Genomic DNA, 22,215 nt, shown 5'->3' with positions numbered 1-22,215 from the left:
TGTAACTTTGTCCTTTTCTATTTCCTGTGATTCTCGAGTTTTAGTCACACTGTGTCCTTTCAACTAAATAGCATCTCACTGCTTTGTTGTGCTTTAAAATAGAGTCTGGAGGATGCGGATTCATGTTGATGTATGGCAAAACTAATACAATATTGTAAAGTAATTAGCCTCTAATTAAAATAAATTTAAAAAATAAATAAAATATAGTCTAGAGGATGAATCTAGGGGAATCCAGCCTCTGCCAGAAATGCCCACCAACTCTGGAAGAATGCCCATGCTCCTTTTTGAGAGGAAGAGTACAGATCAACTCTAAAGCTGCAAGGCTATTCTGACTCCATAGATGAGGTTTCTGACATCTATTTGCTTGTGGTGGTGTCTTTCTCCTGAAAAGCGAGCCCTTAGAGACTGCTAGCCCTCAAATCCCATTAGCCTCGTTCCCATTTCTGCCTCAGTAATCTGCCAGAATCTAGGCTCTTAGGATTCCAACACCTGGGGGTCAATCTGCTCTTTTCCAAATATCTTTCCAATTCAGGAAGAGAACTGTTGTCTTCTCTAAAATTCAGTCTTTCCCATATAGGTCACTACTCTGCTTCTTTCTTAATATCTGAATTTTCACCCAATTGTAAACCTCTTTTATGGAGACTTTATTCCTTTTGTGATCTCAACTCTCTTGTCTGATGTCCTTCATACTAACTAGGCTATGTGTGATGATCCGTGAAACAATGGTGAAACAAAAGCAGAGAAATGTGTCTTGAGTGTTCTTGCTGGTGCATTTTCTAAGAGCTGTCTAAGGCATTCAATGATAGGTCCCTGATCTGCTATTAAGGACATAAGCTTCTGCCTCTAGGACCATCTTTTCCCTTCAAATGTAGCTTATGGGAATGTAGATCTTGCTGGGACAAGTCTGTCTGTCCCTACAAGGCTCTCATTTCCATAGGACCCAGGATGGACTGTCTTCAACCACTGGCCACAAGGTAGAGTGGAATGTGGCTCAGGGTTAGCTTAAGAATAACCCCATCAGGAGAGAAGGTTCTAGGTGTGCCAAGAAAACTAGGGAGTTTTGCCCTGCTAGTTTTCTATAAGTCTTACATTTTAGATGCAATGTCTCCTTCAAAGTAAGATATGATCTCAGTGCTGTATTGTGTTAGACAAAAACCCTATAGGATGTCAAGCTCCCCAGCCTCGGCAGGCATTTCCATCTTTTCCACAAGAATGACAATGTTCCCAGGTTTTCCTCTCAGCAGGAAAGGTTCAGACTAGTCTTACTGCAGCAAGCCTAATCTAAATCAATAGCTTATATGTCTGACATTCATCTTCTGTGATAGTATCCTTTCCCTCTCCTAAGAAATCCTTATATATTTCTCTTCTCATTCAGACTTGTCACCATTTTGCCTCTGTTACATTTACCAGAATCAAATAACTTAGAATTCCGATTACTGGTGATTCACTTGCTTTCATGGACTTTCCTTCTTGGGGTGAAGGGGTCAAGGAGACATGAGGGGGAGCATAAAGCAGGGAAATTCTCCACCTGATGTTCTGATGATACTTGGACAGTTCTGTAGCCTCTGGCCTATAGACATCACTGGTGGCAGATAGTAATCTACATGAGTAGTAAAATCAAGAAACATGGGGGCCAGGAAATAAGTTTTAACTCTGATCTGGGTGCTTTCACTGAGCAGAACTCAACCTGGGACCAGTGGGGAGCCAGGATAAAGTGTCTGGTTTCTGCTATTGATACACAAATCACCTGATGGCTGCGATGGAGAAATTGGGTGAAGTGACCTTCAGAGGGAAGAGAGAATACAGGCAATGGAGAGGAGTTACCTTTTTCTGTAAGAATTGTTTTCACTCTTTGAGCTAAGGTGTTCTTAAAATCAAGGCTGTCCATTAAAGGTGTTTGGAAACGTCTCTCTGATCAGCCCTTTGTTAGGGTTGGCATAGCTGTATCTGAGCCACACTGAACATTGGTGCTAGCTCCTAGCTGGTGGGCACAGGGGAAGAGAAATCACCAAGATGCTGGGATCGTCATACTTGGGGAAGGTATCAGATTGCACAAATCAATCTGGCTCATAAAACAGAAACCCAAGAAAGTCCTGTGATTCCCCAGACATATCCGGGGTCATCCCAAGGTGGAGAATCCAGTGAGGAATTCCAAATAGTCATGAGCCCCCCGAAATAGCAGAAGGCTCAGGCTTCTGGTATCAGGGTCAGAAGCACTGGAAACTCCATGACCTGCAGAGTGAATGTTGGCAGCAGTTCTGTATCATGGGACCACCTCCTCCTCCCCTGGAACATTCTGGTTGGTTCGTCTGATGACCATGGCTGAGTCTTATGCCAGTGTTTCCACCATTGTCTGCAGACTTGCTTCAACTACTGGCTGATCGAGGTTGAGAATTACCATTTGGTCTAGGTTCTCTAATCTGGGCTGGCTGAACACATTTTTCAGCACTTTCAGTAAAGGCTGTGTAGTCAGGTGTGGGCACATTTTGGCTTTGAACTCTCCTTTTGGCCTGAGACAGTTCAATGAGCTGGTTCACTCCTAAGCTCAACTGCTTTAACCTGTCTCATGGGGCCTTTGAAGTAACTACCTTCTTGTACTCCACATCTTGTCCCAGCCCCTCCTTAGACAGTGGAAAGTGTGCTTTTCATCACTGTCACTGGCTATGTAAAGATGGCTCTGTGAGGCAAAGTTTTAAGGTGGTCCATGACCTTTTCCCTCTGTGGATGACTTCTAGTCAGATTACCTTGTGTGGCAAGAGTGATGGATTTTTCAGGCGTAAACGCTCCCAAATCTGGTGGCTAAGTTGTCAGTAGGGGGAAATATCCTGTGAGGCCCTGACTTAGAAGTTCTTTAAAAGATACTGTGTTTTCCCTGAGGACAGAGACTTCCCTGAGACACACAGCCTCTCTCTCCCCCTTTCTGACTTTATCAGTGCGACAATCATAAAAGGATACTGTCACAACATGAGGGAGCTTGGGAGTAGATTCTTTTTATTGCCCTAATTTTTGGCCATGCCACATGGCAGACAGGATCTTAGTTCCCCGACCAGGGATTGAACCTGTGTGCCCTGCAGTGGATGTGTGGAATCCTACCCACTGGACCACCAAGGAAGTTCTGAAAGTGGATTCTTACTTGAAAGTGGGTCAAGTTTCCTGACAGGAATGTAGCCCAGCTGTTGCCTTTGTTTCTTTTGAGACCCCGTGGAAATCCCACTTAAGCTGAGCCCAGAATCAGAGCTACAGTATCTGGGAGATGATAATAGACACTCTCTTTAGCTACAAATGGTTTTCAGACATGGAGGTGTATAGCGAAATAGAAAGTCCACCCTTTACAGGCACGGCCATCTGTCTCCCACCCCACCCTCTGTCCTTCCCATCCATCGGGGCTTGGAAGTGTCTGGACATGGAGACCTGAAACCCAACCCTTCGTGACCCCTGCTTGCTGGACACCCAAGCCTAAGGGAGCACTAAGAAGTGTTTTTCTCTTTCTGCCTCACTGACCCCAGACAGGAGGAAACACTGCTCCCAGAGGCCTGGGAACTGACGTGTCATCATAAGTCAGGAACACGACCTAGAAATCCGTGGAGCTGTCTCTAATGTTTGTCCCTAGGACTGTTGAGCAGAACAGTCACAGGGCACCTTGGGAGGAGGAGGTTGTTCCTTGAGGTGAAAAACTTATCTGGAAGTTTCTCAGACATCAGTAGGTGATGGATCTTGGCAATCACTTAGGAGGTGAAGGCAGTATCTATGAGGAAGCCCACGTCTTCCTTGTAAAGCATAGGAATGCCCACACTGAAGAGGAAATGAGACTGTGTCCCTTTCCCCTGTGTCTGATGACAACGGTTTGGTGTCCTTCCCCAGCTGGACACATGTTTTGGCTGCCCTTAGGTAATTCATCTGCCCTGTGCTCCCTGGTCTAGGGCAAAGACTGTGAAGGTCCCTGGCCTGAAGGGAGATCCCAGAGGAGCCTGTATCCTCATGACTTACATTGACAGGATCACAGGGGGTTCTCTGGGGCTAGCTAGAATCTAGGTGACTTTCCTGCTGCCTTTCGCTAGCTAAGGGGACAGGCAGTTAAATTCTGGTCATGTGTCATGAGTGAAGTGCTGCTGAACTTTTGAGAGCGCTACCACTGAAAAAGGTGGTGGTCTCCCTTCCCTCTTTCAATGTCCTCCTTCAATTGAGGCCAGGAAGGACTAGCTCTAGGGATGGCAGAGAAAAAAGGAGGGTCTGAAACATTTGTTCTTGACGTATTTTGTAAGAGGTGTCCAGCAGTGAAACATCCACAAAGAATTATTTCTGTTGTTTACATTTTCAAAACCAATAACATCTATTTTAAATGGAAATTCAATTCACAAATGTTGAAATTTAGTAACCTTCTATGATCCTAATCCATATCCCCAAAAATCTGCATCTTTTACATTATCATACAATTTTCCTCACATAATTGACTCATGTCTTTCCTGCCAATTTAACTCCTAACTGGTCTACGTAGATCATCAAAAGCCCACTACACCCTGAGTATGTCTTCAAAAGCACCTGTAAATGAACACTCAACTGATTTTAATGTTATTAAGGCTCACAAACGACTTTCACATACAGAGTCTTGATGCTCTTGACATAAAATGGAGTATATATTATGACTTTTAAATTTTAAGAGAATTCAGTCTTTCTGCAGCTGACAAATGAGTCCAAAGATGTAGTTAATTGACTACCATTTTACATTTCAGGAAAATTTTTTCCCTTTCTACCTTTTGACCCCCTACACATTTCTCCCACCCTCACCCCCTCCCTTTGGCAATCCCCAATGTGTTACCTTGTCTAGGAGCTAATTTTTGTGTGTATGCGTGTGACTGATCCACATATAAGACAACATTGGCATTTGTCATTCTCTATCTTATTACAAATTCATGCCATGTCTTCATCATTTTCCTCAAGCTTTCCTCCTTTCATTTATCTTCCCCAAGGCCCTTTGCCCACTTATTCATGCCAGTGGAAGAGAAGTTAGCTGTCCTCATTTGTGAAATAGGAAATGAAACCTGAATGTCTTAGTACATATCTTTGGGGTCTGATACCTTATTTGACAGTGACCCCAAGTAGCACAAAGGTCAAAGAGGTAAGCATGAGACTGGATGCGGAGAAACTGCACTGGGCTGTCCCTTCTCCCTGTGTCTCATTCCCACAGGATTATTCCCTTGTGAATAGTCGCCTAGAATGAATCACTAAGTGTCTTCCGTGGAAGGATAGGATTCACTGCCTAGTCCATCCGACCCACTGGTCAAGGTAATTTCCTTCCTGCACGTGTAACAAAGGACTTTGTTCCTAGGCTGAGCTCTCTTGGAAGACTGAGGAACAACACGTCAGGACAGAACTTGATCCCTCACATCAAGGTCATCTGGTGAAATGCGAGCAAAGGTGTGGTGCTGACCTCCACAGATGTGCCAAAAAACGGGGTCTAGAGGATGTGCCATGGGGCACCCTGTCAACTTAACTGGGGGTGCTGAAGGCAGTCAAACCTCCTGGAGTCTCCTTTTAGTTGAATAAGGACACTAGCAAGGCTGTTCATACACCGTAGCGGAGCTCTCTGACATCCACCTTGTGATGGTGTCTATTTCCCCTTCTGAGGGTTTATAGAGCCCCGAATTCCATTCAGCCCTGTCCTTGTGCTCATCTCAGTAATGTCAGCCAGAGTCATGTGCCTTAAAATGCTGATAGGTGATTTATTTGCTTACCCTGATTTCTCAGTGCTTCTGCTTGGTCTTATCAAACATCATCATTATATCCAGGCATATTGGACCATATTGGTATATTACCTAAAGCTGGATAGAATTTGCCAAGAAAAATTGTAGAAGAAATCTATAATATCTCATTTATGCTGGAGTGGTGTTGAGAGGGAGGTGTTAGATTCCATTCCTGTGTGAATATTTCAATATATCAGTGACTGTGTTTCTAGTGGTATGCGCATACCTATGTGGACATCCTCTTCCCCTCGAGGAATACATTTTGTTACATTTCTATTCACTTAGGATTGTTTATGATCAATGATATTGTTGACTAAAAAAGATGCACAACTTGAGAGTTGCAAGTTGAGTTTTATTTGGGGCAAAATGAGGACTGCAGCCCAGGTGGCAGCATCTTGGATAGCTCTGAGACTGCTTCAAAGAGGCAGTGGGGGAAGCTGGAGTTCAATACCATTAAGCACTCGTTTTACAAAGGTTTTCTGCCAGTCACAAGGATCTAACGTCACATGAAGGGATTTAGTGCTTTTCTAGGTATGAGGAGATGTAGGATTGAGATCATAAAATCCGTTCCTAAAAACATCCTACTATCTAAAGAACGACCCTAACAGATTCCCTGGAGCACAGAATGCCTCACTCCACCCTGAACTCCTTTGGGAATGTTACAGAGCAACAGCCGCAGCAGCATGGGGTTCAATCTCTGCAGAGGCAGATGGCGAATGCCCTTGTTGTTCAGTCATTGGCAATGCTCTTGGCAAGTGCCAATTCATAGTTGACAATATCTTTCTTGTAAGTGAATTTTATACACACTGCTTGAGCTAAGAGCCACCAGTCACTTTGTTGTTGTTCAGTCGCTCAGTCATGTCCACTTCTTTGCGACCGCATGGACTGCAGCATGCCAGGCTTCCTTGTTCTTCACTATCTCCCAGAGCCTACTCAAACTCATGTCCATGAGTTGGTGAGGCCATCCAACCATCTTGTCCTCTGTCATCCCCTTCTCCTCCTGCCTTCAACCTTTCCTAGCATCAGGGTCTTTTTAATGAGTTGACTCTTCACATCAGATGGCCAAAGTATTGGAGTTTAAGCATCAGATCTTCTAATGAATATTCAGGATTGATTTCCCTCAGGATTGACTGGTTTGACCTCCTTGCAGTCCAAGGGACTCTCATGAGTCTTCTCAACACCACAGTTCAAAAGTTTAAATATGAGCAAATATTGCTTGTCTGTGGATGAAAGAGTTTATTTTACACAAGGGCATTGCACCTCCTCCTGTAGCCCTGAGCATTCTACTGAAACCTGAACTAGGAAGGGACTGCTCTTCATTTAACCTCCCAGAACTCAGTCAGAGGGACCTCCAGACAACAGTCTCATGCTAATTCTCATCTCTCGTGATTGGGCAGTGTGTCCTGGGCTATCACGTATGGAAGCAGTATGGCTGCATTTTGATGTGTGTTAGTTGCTCACTCATGTCTGACTCTTTGTGATCCCGTGGACTGTAGTCCACCAGGCTTCTCTGTCCATGGAGTTTTCCAGGCAAGAATACAAGTGGGTTGCTGTTTCCTTCTCCTGTGTTTTGATAATTCTACCCCAAAGCCTTGTTCTCCTTAACTAATGCCTTATCTTGGATGAGAAAGTGAGATGTATTTTAGGACTTCCTGATCCTCCCCAGAGTCAGCTGTTTCAGGAGTGACTTGCTCAGTAGACATAACACTAGACATTTTTGTTTTTCTTTAGTCCTCAGGATAGCCATTAATCTTATCATAAATTTTGGGTCTACACTGTCGGGTAAATCAGGCCTGATTTCTCAGTTTTATATATACAGATCAGCATCTGCAATTTTTGTTTGGAGAAATATCTATTTAGGTCTTCTGCCCACTTTTCCATTGGATTGTTTTTTGTTGCGTTGTCAGAGCTGGTTGTATATTTTGCCTGCTGATGGATGGGGCTGTATTCCCTCCCTGTTTGTTGTTTGGCCTGAGGCGACCCAGCCCTGGAGTATACAGGCTGCAAGTGTATGCCACCCCACCTCCACAGAAGACCCTCCGATGTCTGTAGCTGAAATGATTATTTCAGTGCTTTGTGCTTAGCTCAAGCATTTATACATAAGATTTTTATTTAACAGCTAATCCATGGCCCAGCTTTGGGAAAGCATGATTTCTTCCATGTGGCCATAGATAGTATTAATAGACTAGCAGGTAGGTCTGGTTCAGTCTTCAGTGGGGTGACTGCTCATCTCCCCTGGGCCTGGTGCACACGAGACACTGTGTGAGCCCTCCAAGAGTGGAATGTTTCTCCCGGTCCTGTGGAAGTCCCACAGCCCAGCCCTGCTGGCCCCCAGAGACTCTCTGGGGATTCCCACTCTTGTTGCCGGGCTCCTAGGCTGAGAAGGAAGCGTGACATGGAGCCCAGAACCCTCACACCAGTGGGAGAGCTTCCGTGGTTCTCCAGTCTTGGGTTGCCCACCCATCAGGTACAGGATTCGATTTTATCCTGATTGCACCCCTCCCTCCATCTCACTGTGGACTCTTCTTCGTCCTTGGATGTGGGACTCTTTTCTGGTGGCTCCAGCATCCTCCTGTCATGGTGGTTCAGCAGTTAGTTGTGAGATCGGTGCTCTCCTCCATTTATCTGTTGATGGACATTTAAATTGTTTCCATGTCCTGGCTCTTGTGAATAGTGCTGCTACGAATATGCAGGGGGGTGGGGGAGGGAGGTGCAAGTATCTTTTTAAATTATAGTTTGTCTGGATATATACCCAGGAGTGGGATCGCTGGATCATATGACAATTCTGTTTATAGTTTTCTGAGGAATTGCTATCCTCTTTTTCCATAGTGGCTGCACAACAGTGTAGGAGGCTTTCCTTACGTCTCACTGATTGATGAACCCAGGGCAGGCAAGGCATGAGTTGGGAAGCTGGAAGAAAATTTGAGCTGCTGTAGGAACTGCAGACATGCTTTATTCTCTCATGGCTGACATAGCAGAAAGGGATTCTTCAGGTGGTACTTATATAGGTATACATGAACTGGCAATTTGCCAAGCAATTACATCATCATGTGTATGTACAGTGCTATAGATGATCTCAGCTGTTATGTAATCATTGTCATTGTTTACAGGACGTGGGGCTAAAGAGCCTAACAACTGCCGTGTTGGCTAATTGCTATTCCTCTACACCTTACCATGAATATATTTTTAAAATGCTTGACCTTATTCTTTAGAAGGTCAAGATCTCAAGTGGTCACCATTTTAGAAGGATATGGCTTTAGACTCTACCTTGTATGGTCCTAGCATTTTCTCTATATACCATCTGAGTGAAGACTGAAAGTATGTCTCATGTGGCCTCATTAAAAAATCATTTTAGAATTAATTATTTTATCTTATTGGCATTTTACAGCAATGTGAGTCTGAAGTACCTTTTCTCTTGGTGTTAAATATTCATGTTATCCCCCTTCACACCTGGTTCCTAGGCCATCTTGACACCACTGTGCCCTCCTAATAAAAACAGGCCTGACTTTGCTGTTGGTGGGGGTGAGTTGGTTCAAGTGAGTTGATGAACTTCACCAATTAGGAAGACCCCTTGCCTGATGGACTTTTCTGATCCAGGGACAACATCTGTAGTTTACAGAACTCCAGGAGTGTCATTTGTCCACATCAGAAGCCACAGAACCTTCTTTATCGTTGAGTCTGCGAGTGTTCCCCTTTCACTCCCTTCTCTAAAACTGGATGCATTCCATCTGTCTGTAAACCCAGTCCCATGGTTCTTCTGTGTTAAAGGCTTGAAAAGAAAAGGACTATTTCACAGGTTTCTGTAACTCTGTGTGTGATCCTCCATGCTCCAAGATGGACTCTATCATGAATCTGACTCTGAGCATTTGAAGTCTCCTTTTTAGTTTTTAGAAATGCAAATGTTTAAGAATGGTTTTATTCCACACTTAGTCCTGACTACTCAATAGATCTAAATATGCACTCTTATAAGCATGACCTTTTATAATGCTCAATTCAGTTGCTCAGTCGTGTCTGACTCTGCGACCCCATGGACTGCAGCATGCCAGGCTTCCTTGTCTGTCACCGCTTCCCAGTGTTTGCTCAAACTCATGTCCAGCGAGTCGGTGAGGCCATCCAATCATCTCATCCTGTCATCCCCTTTCTCCTGCCTTCAGTGTTTCCCAGCATCAGGGTCTTTTCTATAGAGTCAGTTCTTCCCATCAGGTGGCCAAAAGTATTGGAGCTTCAGCATCAGTCCTTCCAATAAATATTCAGGACTGATTTCCTTTAGGATGGACTGGTTGATCTCCTTGCAGTCCAAGGGACTCGCAAGACTCTTCTCCAGCACCACAGTTCAAAAGCATTAATTCTTCAGCGCTCTGCTAGGAGACTATTTTCATAACATAGAAAAGAACCATCCATGACCTCCTGCTTCTAAGGAATCTTGCTACGACTCAGCTGTCTGAGCATAGCAGGAGCTCTAGGTGCACTAACCACAACTTACGGCCCATGGCAACTTATGGGGTGGGATCCTGAACCCAAATGCATGAATGTCCTATCCCATTCCTTACCCTGTGTTCTGGGGGCCCCAAAATGTTGGAGTTGTATGAAAGCATTTTGTGTCTTTGTCTTCCACATTTCAGTTGTCTTTTTCAGATGCCTTTTCAGAGATGAGGGAACAAGAAGCTTATCCCCTGTTCCTATATTTCATCCCTAGCTCACATCCCTAGGAGGTTCTCCAGAAACACTCATACCAGGTGGCTGACTTTTCCACAAAATCTTCTTTGCTGAAGAAAACCTGTGAATTATAGAAAACACTATACACCATAGAAAACACAGGTCACATGACCATCACAGTGGTAGAATCAGACTGAGTATCTAGAGATCCAATGTACTCAGTATATATGGGTGTGTTTGGAACAGTGAGGGGATGGCTGGTTTCTTGGATAATCCCATGGGTCTCAGTATGTACAGTGCACACTTTCTGGCACAGGCCATTGGATATTGATCATCACGTCCGTGGATGAATCGCCCGTCATTAGCAGGTGTATCTGTTGGTTCCTGCAGAGCACACATTCCAATATGCCCCAAGTTGTATACGTCATTACAGATGGCATGCTGCTGCTGCTAAGTGGCTTCAGTCCAACTCTGTACGATCCCATAGATGGCAGCCCACCAGGCTCCTCTGTTCCTGGGATTTTCCAGGCAAGAGTACTGGAGTGGGTTGCCATTGCCTTCTCCAGTACAGATGGCATGGGAAGATCTGAATTGGACTAATAACAGCCAGGGCTGAGAGAGGATGGTAGCATGGGCCAGGTGGTAGGGGAGATGAAAACTTGTTTTCTTCTTTCCTTTGATTCCAAGTTCTTGTCATGTCGCCCTTAGTTTCCTCAAACTTTTCATCATTTTGTCCCCCTCTTCCTCACACTCTGCCCTTATCATTCACTTCAGTGAAACAAAAGAGTTCATTTTAGAAATAAAAAGTGCAATCTTAATGTATGCATGTGTGTAAGTCCCCTTAGTCGCTTCCAACTCTCTGCAACCCCATGGACATAGCCCACCAGGCTCCTCTGTCCACAGGATTCTCCAGGCGAGGATGCTGGAGTGGGTTGCTATTTCCTGCTGCAGGGGATCTTCCCAATCCAGGCCACCAGAGCCACCTGTGTTAGTTCAAACCCTTGAATTCAGAATCTGAGACCTGCACTGGGGCCAGATCAGATACCTTCTTTGGACGTGACCCAGGTGGCACACAGGTCAGAGGTGAACATGAGACCGGATGGGGAGAATTAGCAGCAACCATTTTAACGTGGAGCCGTCACCTCTCCCTGTGTCTCATTCCCCGGGGAACCCTGTGAAGGACCCACATAGGATGTATCACAGAAGGTCCTCCCTGGAAAGCCCAGGATTTCCCCAACAACTCCACCCACCCCACTGGTCGAGGTAATTTCCTTCCTGCACATGTAGCAAGGACCTTGTGCCTGGGCTAGGCTGTCTTGGAAGACTCTGGGGAATACTTTAGGCCAGAACCTGATCCATCACAACAAGGTCATCTGATAGAATATGGGTAACACGTGTGGTACTGACGCAGACCTGCTGAAAGCAGGGTCTAGAAGCTGTGTCATGGGGCACACCGTCCTCTCCCACTGGGCTGTGCTCTGCTAAATCGCTTTAGTCATGTTTGATTCTTGGCGACCCTGTGGACTATAGCCCACCAGGCTCCTCTGTCCATGGGATTTTCCAGGCAAGAATGCTGGAGTGGGTTGCCATGCCCTCCTCCAGGGCAATTTTCCCATCCTCTGCCACACACCCACCCATTTCTGAAGAACGCTAAAGCTCCTGGGTTCTCCTTTCAGTAGAAAAGGGACACCTTAGTCTCCATGAGCAAGGCTATTCAAATGCCATAGCTGGGGTCTGCATTGCCCATCTTCTTGTGATGGTGTCCATTTCCCTGTCCTGAGAAGAGATTCTTTATTGACCTCAAATCCATTCCCTTGTCATCTCGGTCGCTCAGTAATGTCAGGTACCTTAGAGTGCTAATACATGAGGCTTATTTGCTTACCCTTATTTTTGTGAGTGCATTTGCTTTCTTTTCAAATACTTGCCATCTAGGAATATAAAATCATGTTGGTGCATTATTTAAAATTCAATCTAAGTTAGCCAAGAAAAAAAATATTGAGAGAGATTTCACAAGATTTTAAATCAATACAGTATCTAAATTAGTATGGTATCTTATGCCTGTCTTGCAGTGGAACGGTTAGGGAGGTGCTATGTTGAAATATTCTCACAGGGATGGAATCTATCAGTGATTTATATCTAATGGTAGACACTTCACTACTTAGACATTCTCTTCTTCCAGGAATACGTCTTGCTATATTCCTGTTCATTTAGGATTTGTTTAATAGCAAAAATGGTATTACCTTTCCATTTCTGTAAGTGAATTTCACTCACATTCCTTGAGCTTCTCAAAACGTTCATTTTTACTTGAATATGGGTGAACGATGCTCGTCTGTGGAGGGAAGTATTAGTTTATTCAGACTGTGACACTGCATCTTCTCTGGCGATCGCATGGATTCTGGTGAAGCCTGGTCTGGGCAGGGCTACCTCCCAGTGAACCTCCTAAGACTGCATCAGGCAGACGTGAGAGCTGCGCTTGAAAGCCTTCTGCGGCTGCGCTGCCTGCAGGTCTGCCTTGGTCAGCCAGCGCTGTCACCGTGTGTGCTCGCTTAGTCACTGAGTCGTGTCTGACTCTTTGTGACCCTGTGGACTGTAGCCCACCGGGCTCCTCTGTCCATGGGATTGTCCAGGCAAGAAATCTGGAGTGGGTTGCCATGCCCTCCTCCAGGGGATCTTCCCATCCTCTGCCACACACCCACCCATTTCTGAAGAACGCTAAAGCTCCTGGGTTCTCCTTTCAGTAGAAAAGGGACACCTTAGTCTCCATGAGCAAGGCTATTCATACGCCATAGCTGGGGTCTGCATCACCCATCTTTTTGTGATGGTGTCCATTTCCCTGTCCTGAGAAGAGATTCTTTATTGACCTCAAATCCATTCCCTTGTCATCTCGGTCGCTCAGTAATGTCAGGTACCTTAGAGTGCTGATACATGAGGCTTATTTGCTTACCCTTATTTTTGTGAGTGCATTTGCTTTCTTTTCAAATACTTGCCATCTAGGAATATAAAATCATGTTGGTGCATTATCTAAAGTTCAATCTAACTTAGCCAAGAAAAAATAAATATTGTGAGAGATACTTCACTAGATTTTAAATCAATACAGTATCTAAATTAGTATGGTATCTTATGCCTGTCTTGCAGTGGAACGGTTAGGGAGGTGCTATGTTGAAATATTCTCACAGGGATGGAATCTATCAGCGATTCATGTCTAATGGTAGACACTTCACTACTTAGACATCCTCTTCTTCCAGGAATACGTCTTGCTATATTCCTGTTCATCTAGGATTTATTAGCACAAATGGTATTACCTTTCAGTTTCTGTAAGTGAATTTCACTCAGGGCTTTCTTCCTATTGAACCTCCTAAGACTGCATCAGGCAGACGTGAGAGCTGCGCTTGAAAGCCTTCTGCGGCTGCGCTGCCTGCGGGTCTGCCTTGGTCAGCCAGCGCTGTCACCGTGTGTGCTCGCTTAGTCACTGAGTCGTGTCTGACTCTTTGTGACCCTGTGGACTGTAGCCCACCGGGCTCCTCTGTCCATGGGATTCTCCAGGAAACAATGCTGGAGTGGGTTGCCGTGCCCTCCTCCAGGGAATCCTCCTGACTTAAGGATCAAACCCGGTCTCTTGCATTGCAAGCAGAGTCTTTACCATCTGAGCCACCAGGGAAGCCCAGCACTGTCACTAATCTAGCTCTTTTCTCAGGGGAAACATTTACATCGCTGCCTGAGGAATCTCATTTTGGAGTGTGGTTCTCACCCTGTCAGCCCTGCTGGGTACACCCTGGCTGGTACTCTTATCATTTATGTGACTGATCTTATTCAGCTTGCTGCTTTTGATGATCATGGCTCGATTTTGTGCCACTGCTTTCTCTCTGTGATGCAACCATCCTGGAACTAGCAGCCCATCAAGGTTGAGTACTGTAGCTGATTTGAATGAAGATGTCCTTCGATGCTCTGTCAGCAGAGCTGAAGCAAGTGCACAGGGGCCGCATGGTCTTCACAGCTGAGAAGACTTCTTTGTTTATACTATGCGTGTGTGCTAGGTCACTTCTGGCCTGTCCACCTCTTTTGCGGACCCTATGGACCTTAGCTCGCCAGGCTCCTCTGTCCACGGGTTGTGGTCTATTTCAGTTTTACAGACGATGTTTTGTTTTCTACCTTCTAAGCCTTGCTTCTCATGTCTTGGGCCTCAATTTTGAGGAAAAAGATGTCCTGACTCTGAAGATCAGAGTTGACCTTGTATCTAGAAACAGCCCTCACCTCCACTTCCCATTCTCTCTCCTACTTTATCCTCTCAATCACCCTTGTGATTACATGGTGCCCGCAGGCATAATCCAGAATTACCTCCTTAATATAAGGTCAGCTGATGAGAAGACTTAATTCTGTCTGTGGCAAGTCTCCCTTGTCATATAACATGTTCAAAAGTCTGATTCGGAGGCGAGCTTCTTAACAGTCTACCTGACTGTCTCTCTCGTTTGGTACTTCAAGTAATCCCAGGAAGCCCAGGGAAGGGAGGAGTGAACCAGAGATGGGATGGTAGGAGCAGTTTCACTGGATTGGGTATTACTGAGCTGGTCACCTATGGAAGTGAATGTGTTCAGTCCCACAGGGGATCTTCTGAGGAACAAATGCATCTCAGAATTGATTCAACCGAGGGGCAAGTGTCTGTCATTTACACACCCTCTACCTGCTGCCTTGTGTGTGGTTACCTTCTAAGGTGTTAATTCCCTGTGCAACTGAGATCTGACTGCAGGCAAACAAGGGGCCTGAGAATCCAGGGTGTTGTGGAAGAGGCCCGTCTCTCCAGGAGCGTGCCCAGTCTCCTGGGTTTCCCTTTTAACCAAAGGAACACAGGTTCACCTCCTCCTGAAGCAAGGAGATCTGGTTGCATGGCATCACTGACTCAACGGACATGAGTTTGAGTAAGCTCCGGGAGTTGGTGATGGACAGGGAAGCCTGGCGTGCTGCAGTCCATGGGGTCGCAAAGAGTCGGACACGACTGAGCGACTGAACTGACTGAAGCAAGTGTTCGCTCTCCACCCTTCTAGGAGACGGGAAGAGCCTCCATCACAGGAAGAATTTTACAGAGTCCCCGGATCCTTACCCCTCCCTCTGCTTTCTGCAAAGCCTGCCTGTATAGATTTGGTTACCAAAAATTAACAATACTTAAACTTATTGTATTCAAAGGATGACTTCCAGTTTTAAAACTCATTCTCTTCTTAACACCTTCCTCAAATAATAATGAGAGTGGACTATCTCAGAATGTAACCTTGGATGTACCTCCTAGGGCATGTTTTCCTGGGTCACTCGGGTCTTTCCCCAAGGCTTGCACACCTGGGTCTCGGGTCTCTGGTGGTTCATGCTGCCATGAGATCATCTTCCCGTGATTTCTTGGGTCCTGAGTTCATATCTTAATGTGGTGTGGTATCTTCAGGTGATAGCCTTCCTTCATCTATGGCCCCTTTTTCCATGGGTTTTGGTTACTCTGTCCAAACACATATTTGGGGTGGAACAGATCATCTCAGAACACGTATCAACCTCCATCCTATTGAAGGATGGTCCCCCTGAGTTGATGTAAATCTATTTGCTTAGCTGATGGATGCTTTTAGAGCATAAGGTACAGGATGTACCTGCTGGAAAGTGTACACTGGAAGTGCAGATTGAACACAGAAAGGTTGTAGCTGAGTCCTTTAACATTTGTTCTTGCTTGTGATACCACCAGCAACATGACTGACAGACAGAGGGATCAGTGGTCATGATGGTCAATGGCAGTGCTCTCTGCTCTGGCCAGCCAGGTTCAGCCTGAAAACATGGAGCAGAATTCTGTACTTGTTCCAGTCGTCACAGTGACACCTTGCTTGAGCTTCAGTGTATCTTTTGAGGCAAAAACATAGTCTAGTGTATTTTCTGGCTTGGAATTTGTGCTCTGCTTGTCTTCCTAGACTGAACTCTCTTCTGATTATGCTTGGTGGTAGGTTTCTAGGGAATGTGTTTCTGAGGCCCTGGTAGATGGGTGCCACATAAAAAACTAACTTTTATTAGACTGTTAGACTTGCCTCGATGCTTCATGGTGACAAGGGTTCCATCTCTCTGGGCTGCCCTTTGACCCATGAGCTACCGTGAAGCAGAGGACCTCACTAGGGGACCTCACAGACCAGCTCTGAGCAGCGTGCATGTTAAGTCTTCATGTTAAGACTTTGTGCATGTTAAGACTTCAGTAGTGTCCGACTCTTTGTGACCCCATGGACTGTAGCCCGCCAGGCTCCTCTGTCCATGGGATTCTCCAGGCAAGAATACTGAAGTGGGTTGTTATTTCCTCCTCCAGGGGATCTTCCTGACCCAGGGATTGAAACTGAGTCTCACATCTCCTGCATTGGCAGGTGGGTGCTTCTCCACTAGAGCCACGTGGGAAGCTCTGAGCAGCAGCGCTTCCATCTCGTCTTGGTTTCTCTGGCAGTAGTTGGTGTTTCCTCCAGTGGATCCGAGAGTCTGGCTTGCTCTTCAGTGATGAGCCAATGCTCCTCTGTATCCAGACTACATCCAGATAGGTTTTGTTTTTTTTTGTTTTTTTTTTTGTTTTCCTGGCCTGGACAGGGTTCTTCTGGGACAATGTGATTTGTATCAGCAAGATAAACATCTGGATCTGAAATTGGGTCCTCTTGTATAATCTGACTTTCTCTTCCTTCCTGAGAGTGTAGACTTAATGTCTCCTTGGGCTGTATTCCTATCACTGTTGTCAACTGGTTCCAAGTGATATTTTTATCACTTACTTTGCTGTCCTTAACTTCTTGCATCTCACAATTAAATGTTCAAGGATGGAGGCTGTGAAGTCTAGGTTTGTTCAGGCTATTTTTATCTTCATTATTACTGGTCCCTGGCTCTTGGATTATACTGCGGGTAATGGATCACTGTGATATTTAAACCTGAGACTAAAAGGGAAGCATTTATACTACTAAGTATGTTAGCTGTGCTTGTCACTGATGCCTTTTATCAGGTTGGAGAAGTTTCTTTCCCTTCTGAGTTTGCTGGTGGTTTTGAAAATCAAGAATGGATGTTGAATTTTCTTGAAGGCTGCTTTTGTGTCTATTGAAATGATCATGTAGTTCTTCTTTCATACCTTGATGAATGACATTGATTTTTGAATCACAACACAAAATTCTGATCATCACAGTTGGAGAGGAGTTCAGTGTGGGAAGCTTCTTCCTGTTAGGTGATTCCAACACTTTCTTTACTCTTCCCTCCCCCTCCAAATGCTGAGCATCTGGGGACCACACGTGCAGGAGGAATGCTTCTATTGGAACAGTAAGATGGTATCCTGGGCCATCTTTTGTATGTCAGGATTTTAACCCTTTACATCTCCTGGGATGTGCCGTCAGATGGAGGTCTCCCCTGGTATTGAATATGACACATTATATCTCTGGGTATTTCCCTAACTACCAACTCAAAGCAGTGCCTTTCAGAAGGCAAGAATCTCCTCTCTCCCATGCATTGGATAGTTACAGAAAGACCTGTCTCCAGCTCAAGTGCTCATATAAGTAGTAGTTGACACTGTGCACAACCATCTTATCTTTGTTTTGATTTATTTGCCCTTCCTCACCTGCTCTCTCTTTTTGTCCTTCCTGTTTTTTATTATGGAAGGGACCTTAGGGATGTTCCTCCTATCTCCATAGGAACCTATCCCGAATAGGACCTGGGGAATTTTATGCCTTCAAATCTTAACGGCTTGCTGAAAGTTGTGTGTTTGTAGAATTCTCCCTTGGCTGTGGGTATTTTTGATACCCCCTTCCCCAGTTACATCACCTAACTTCCATGAAAATAATATTGTTTTGGAAGAGAAAATTGTCTTTTGTAGAGAGGAAGTATTGGAGAGACCTGCTTTCTTCTTCCCATAAGCACTGCTCTTTCCCACTGATGTGCAGCTTTACACAATACTTAGGCGGAATGTTCCTGTCTATATTCTTTGGGCTAATATCCATCCCAGTGTCTTTGAGAACTTTATCTGAATATCTTGATCGGTTCGTCTCTTTATGGAGTGGAGGTTCAATTTGCTAAGAAAATAGTGCTCTTACGGTGATTTTCCTGGAATTGCAAAGTCTTGAGGTGATTCTTCTGCCTGAGCATATACATATGAGGAGCGGTTCCATTTAAAATGCTAGTGTTTTGATTGACACGCATGTTGGGTACCTTTTGTACTCTACCTGGTTGTCCTCTGACCCTGGGATGTCTCAGGTGCTGCTGCTTGAAACTTGTCCAGGGGAAACAAAAACATAAATTCTAGAAACCCGGACACCTGAATTATTTTGAGTGTCTTTGGCACTGATGGTAATTAAAAAAAAAAATGTCGCAGACAGGAAGAGGGACAGTGATCGCCGAGGACAGCTCTGTACCTTCTGTAGTGTATAGCTAAGTCTCATTCAGGAGATGTGGGCAGAATTAATTCTAAAACCAGCACAGCCCCACAGCGTCACACAGCTGGCAATAACTGACCTTTACCCCCAAACTATGAGCAGTGACAGACATTTTCTGGGGGGGGAGAAGCAGCTGTCGGCTGTACGATCTGCGGGGGTGGGGCATTAGCTACTTCCTGTTTTATTCTTGATGATGATTTTCTAGGGAAAATGACTCAGATCCTGAGAAATGGCTCTAAGGAAATGAATAATGCTAGGACTCTCTTTTTCAAGAAGAACATGCTGTCAGTAGACAGGGTGAAAGATTTGCCTCTCCTGGCAGCTCTGCTGACCAAAAAGCCTGTTTGAATCAAGGACCTTGTTAGTCTGAAGTACAAAGCACAAGCATCTTTGTTCCTCTGGCAGTAGATCTGGTGAGAATTCAGCCAGTGGACTGAGAGTGCACTTGGTTGTCGGGGACAAAACCACTGAGTCTGGAGTAGCTGTGTTCTGACACCCCACCCTACACAAGGTACCAGATCCATCAGCCCAGACTACTGTGCTGAGGTAGGATTCCACTTGCTAATGGTTCTATGAGAATAGATTTCTGAGCCTATTAATGCTTCCTGGCATGTATTTAGAATTCTCTCATGCCTGAGAAAGCAGTTATAAGCCTTTTTGCGTCTTCATTGGTGGGCTATCTTGGCATGCTATGGCTCCATTCAGTGGACTCCTCATCAGCTCCCAGTGAAGTGCTTCCATTTCCTTTTTGTATCCTGACTGTTGCTGGCAGCTTATCATTATTTGGTCCAGATGGGGTATGTTCAGACTTCTACTCCAGCTATTCATCTTTGCCATCATTTTTGCTCTTTCTTGATCCTGCTGCTGGTGGCTGGTCACTTGCGGGCTATGTCACTTTCAGGGTAGAGTTAGTTCTCCCTTATGTAGGGTGAAGAAAGCCTTAAAAGTGAAATGAATTTGGAAGGCTGTTGGAGTGTAAATCTTGGAGTTGTGAATCTGAGACCTGGACTTGGGCCAGGTACTTTATTTAGAAGCAATCCCAGGTAACACATGAGGTTTGAGTGTGTGGGTATGAGACTGGATGGGGATAATGGCCAATAATGGACACAGCATGGAGCTGTCTCCTCCCCCATCCCATTCCCAAGTGGAACCCTGTGAGGAACCATGTAGAATGTATCACAGGATGTTTTCCCTGCAAGGATAGCATTCACCAACTCCATTCACCCCACTGGTCGAGGTGATTCCCTTCCAGGCACATGTAACAAGAACTTCGTGCTTGGGCTGAGCTCTCTTAGAGGGCTTCCCTGGTGGCTTAGACGGTAAAGTGCCTGCCTGCAATGCGGGAGACCTGGGTTCAATAACTGGGTCGGGAAGATCCCCTGGAGAAGGAAATGGCAACCCACTCCAGTACTCTTGCCTGGAAAATTCCTTGAAGGAGCCTGGTGGGCTATATAGTCCATGGAATTGCAGAGAGTTGAACATGACTGAGCAACTTCACTGGTCACTGGAACTCTTAGAAGACTTTGGGAAAAGCTTTAGGACAGAACCTGATGCATCACAACATCTATTATCCATTTTGGTAAAATGTGGTAACAGATGTGGTGCTGACCTCTACAGGCATGCTGAAAAACAGGGTCTAGAGGATGTGTCGTGAGACACCCTATCCTCTGACGCTTGCTTGCATGCTAAGTCACTTCAGTCATGTCCAGCTCTTTGCAACACCGTGGATTATAGCCCACCAGGCTCCTCAGTTCATGGGGTTCTCCAGGCAAGAATACTGGAGTGGGTTGCCATGCCCTCCTCGTCCTCTGACCCACACACCCAATTTCAAGAAGTGCCAACCACCTGAGGTTTTCTTTAGTAGAAAAGGGAGACATAAGCTTACACTAGCAAGGCTATTCATTTACTATAGCTGAAGTTTCAGACATCCATCTTCCTGTAATGACATTTATTTTCCTTGCTCCTGTGACAAGACTCTTCACAGACTTTGAATCCCATTCTCTTTTCATCCCTGTCTCTCAGTAATGTCAGCCAGAATCGAGTAGCTTAGAATGCTAATATGAGATTTGCTTACCCTGATATCTATGAGCAATGTTGCTTTGTCTTTTTAAGCTTCCCTTCCCATGCAGTAATATATGCCCATATTGGCTTGTTACCTAAATTTTGAGTTTGCCAAGAAAAATATTGTGGCAGAAATCTACAATATCTCTTTGCTATTTTGCAGTGGAGTGGATAGTGAGGTGTGAGTTTCCATTCTTATGTGAATATTTTAATATATCTGTGACTCATTTCTAAGGGTGAATGGACATCCTCTTCCCCTTCAAGGAATACAATTCACTGTATTTCTGTTTATTTAGTATTTAAGATACAAAAACATAAAAGTCATGTCATTTTTTTAAGTTAATCTTGTACACACTCCTTGATTTTCTATGAGATTTCATTTGAATGTGAGCAAATGTTGCTTCTCTGTGTAGGAAAGAGTTTATTCCACTGTATGACATGATACTTCCTTCAGAAGTCCTGGCTATTCTAGTGAACCCTGAACTAGGAAGGGCTGTTTTCCATCTGGCCTCCTAGGACTCAGTCCAGAGGGACAGGTGAGGTGGATTTGAAACCCTCTGCTACCGCACTACCTGCAGGGTCTAAGCCGAGGGTAGGCTTGGACTGGGGACTCTGCTGGTTGACCGAGCTGAAGGCTTCCATAACCATTTCACTTTGAGTCCACCCATCCAGCTTATTTTGGAGTGTGGTTCTCGTCCTACCAGCCCTACTGAACACAGCCCAGGTTATCATTTAATACTCCTCTGCCTGATACTCTTGTTTCGTATGTGTGAGAGCAATCTTTTCCATCCATGTGTATTAGTGAGGGTCCAGGTGAATCTGTTGACCTTTTGGATGTCCTGAAAGGAAGTGCAGCTTCAGTTTATTCCTGGACACATCCATGGGATGGTGATGACATGGCAGTACTTATGGTGAGCCTGGGTCACTGAGACCTTTCCTCAGGACTTGTACCCCTGACTGCTCACTGATGGCTCTTCTCCACAGGCCCTTGATCCCATGGCAATGCACTGTCTCTTCACTGGTATGGGTTCTATATCTTAAGGTGGTGATACCTACATGTGACGACCTTCCTTGATCTGTGGGTTCCATTTTTCATTGCTTTTGGTTATTATGTCTGAAAATATGTTTAGGGGGAAAAGATCAACTTGATCAACTTGATCTCATGTCTTGTTCTGTTGAAGGACGGTCCACCTGGGTTGAATGAGCTTTTGATTTCCACCACAACTATTTTCAGAGCATTACTTTTCTAAGAAACTTGGAAGGGTCTACCTTTGTGTGGTGGAGGTTTGTTTTCTTTCCTGTGATTCTCCAGTTTTATGCACAATGTCTCCTTTCCACTCAAATACGATCTCACTTCT

The sequence above is a fragment of the Bubalus bubalis genome, chromosome 7 (genome assembly GCF_019923935.1).
Source record: "Bubalus bubalis isolate 160015118507 breed Murrah chromosome 7, NDDB_SH_1, whole genome shotgun sequence".
NCBI lineage: Eukaryota > Metazoa > Chordata > Mammalia > Artiodactyla > Bovidae > Bubalus > Bubalus bubalis.
The sequence above is the reverse complement of the archived record's forward strand: the minus strand, read 5'-3'. Positions refer to the sequence as shown.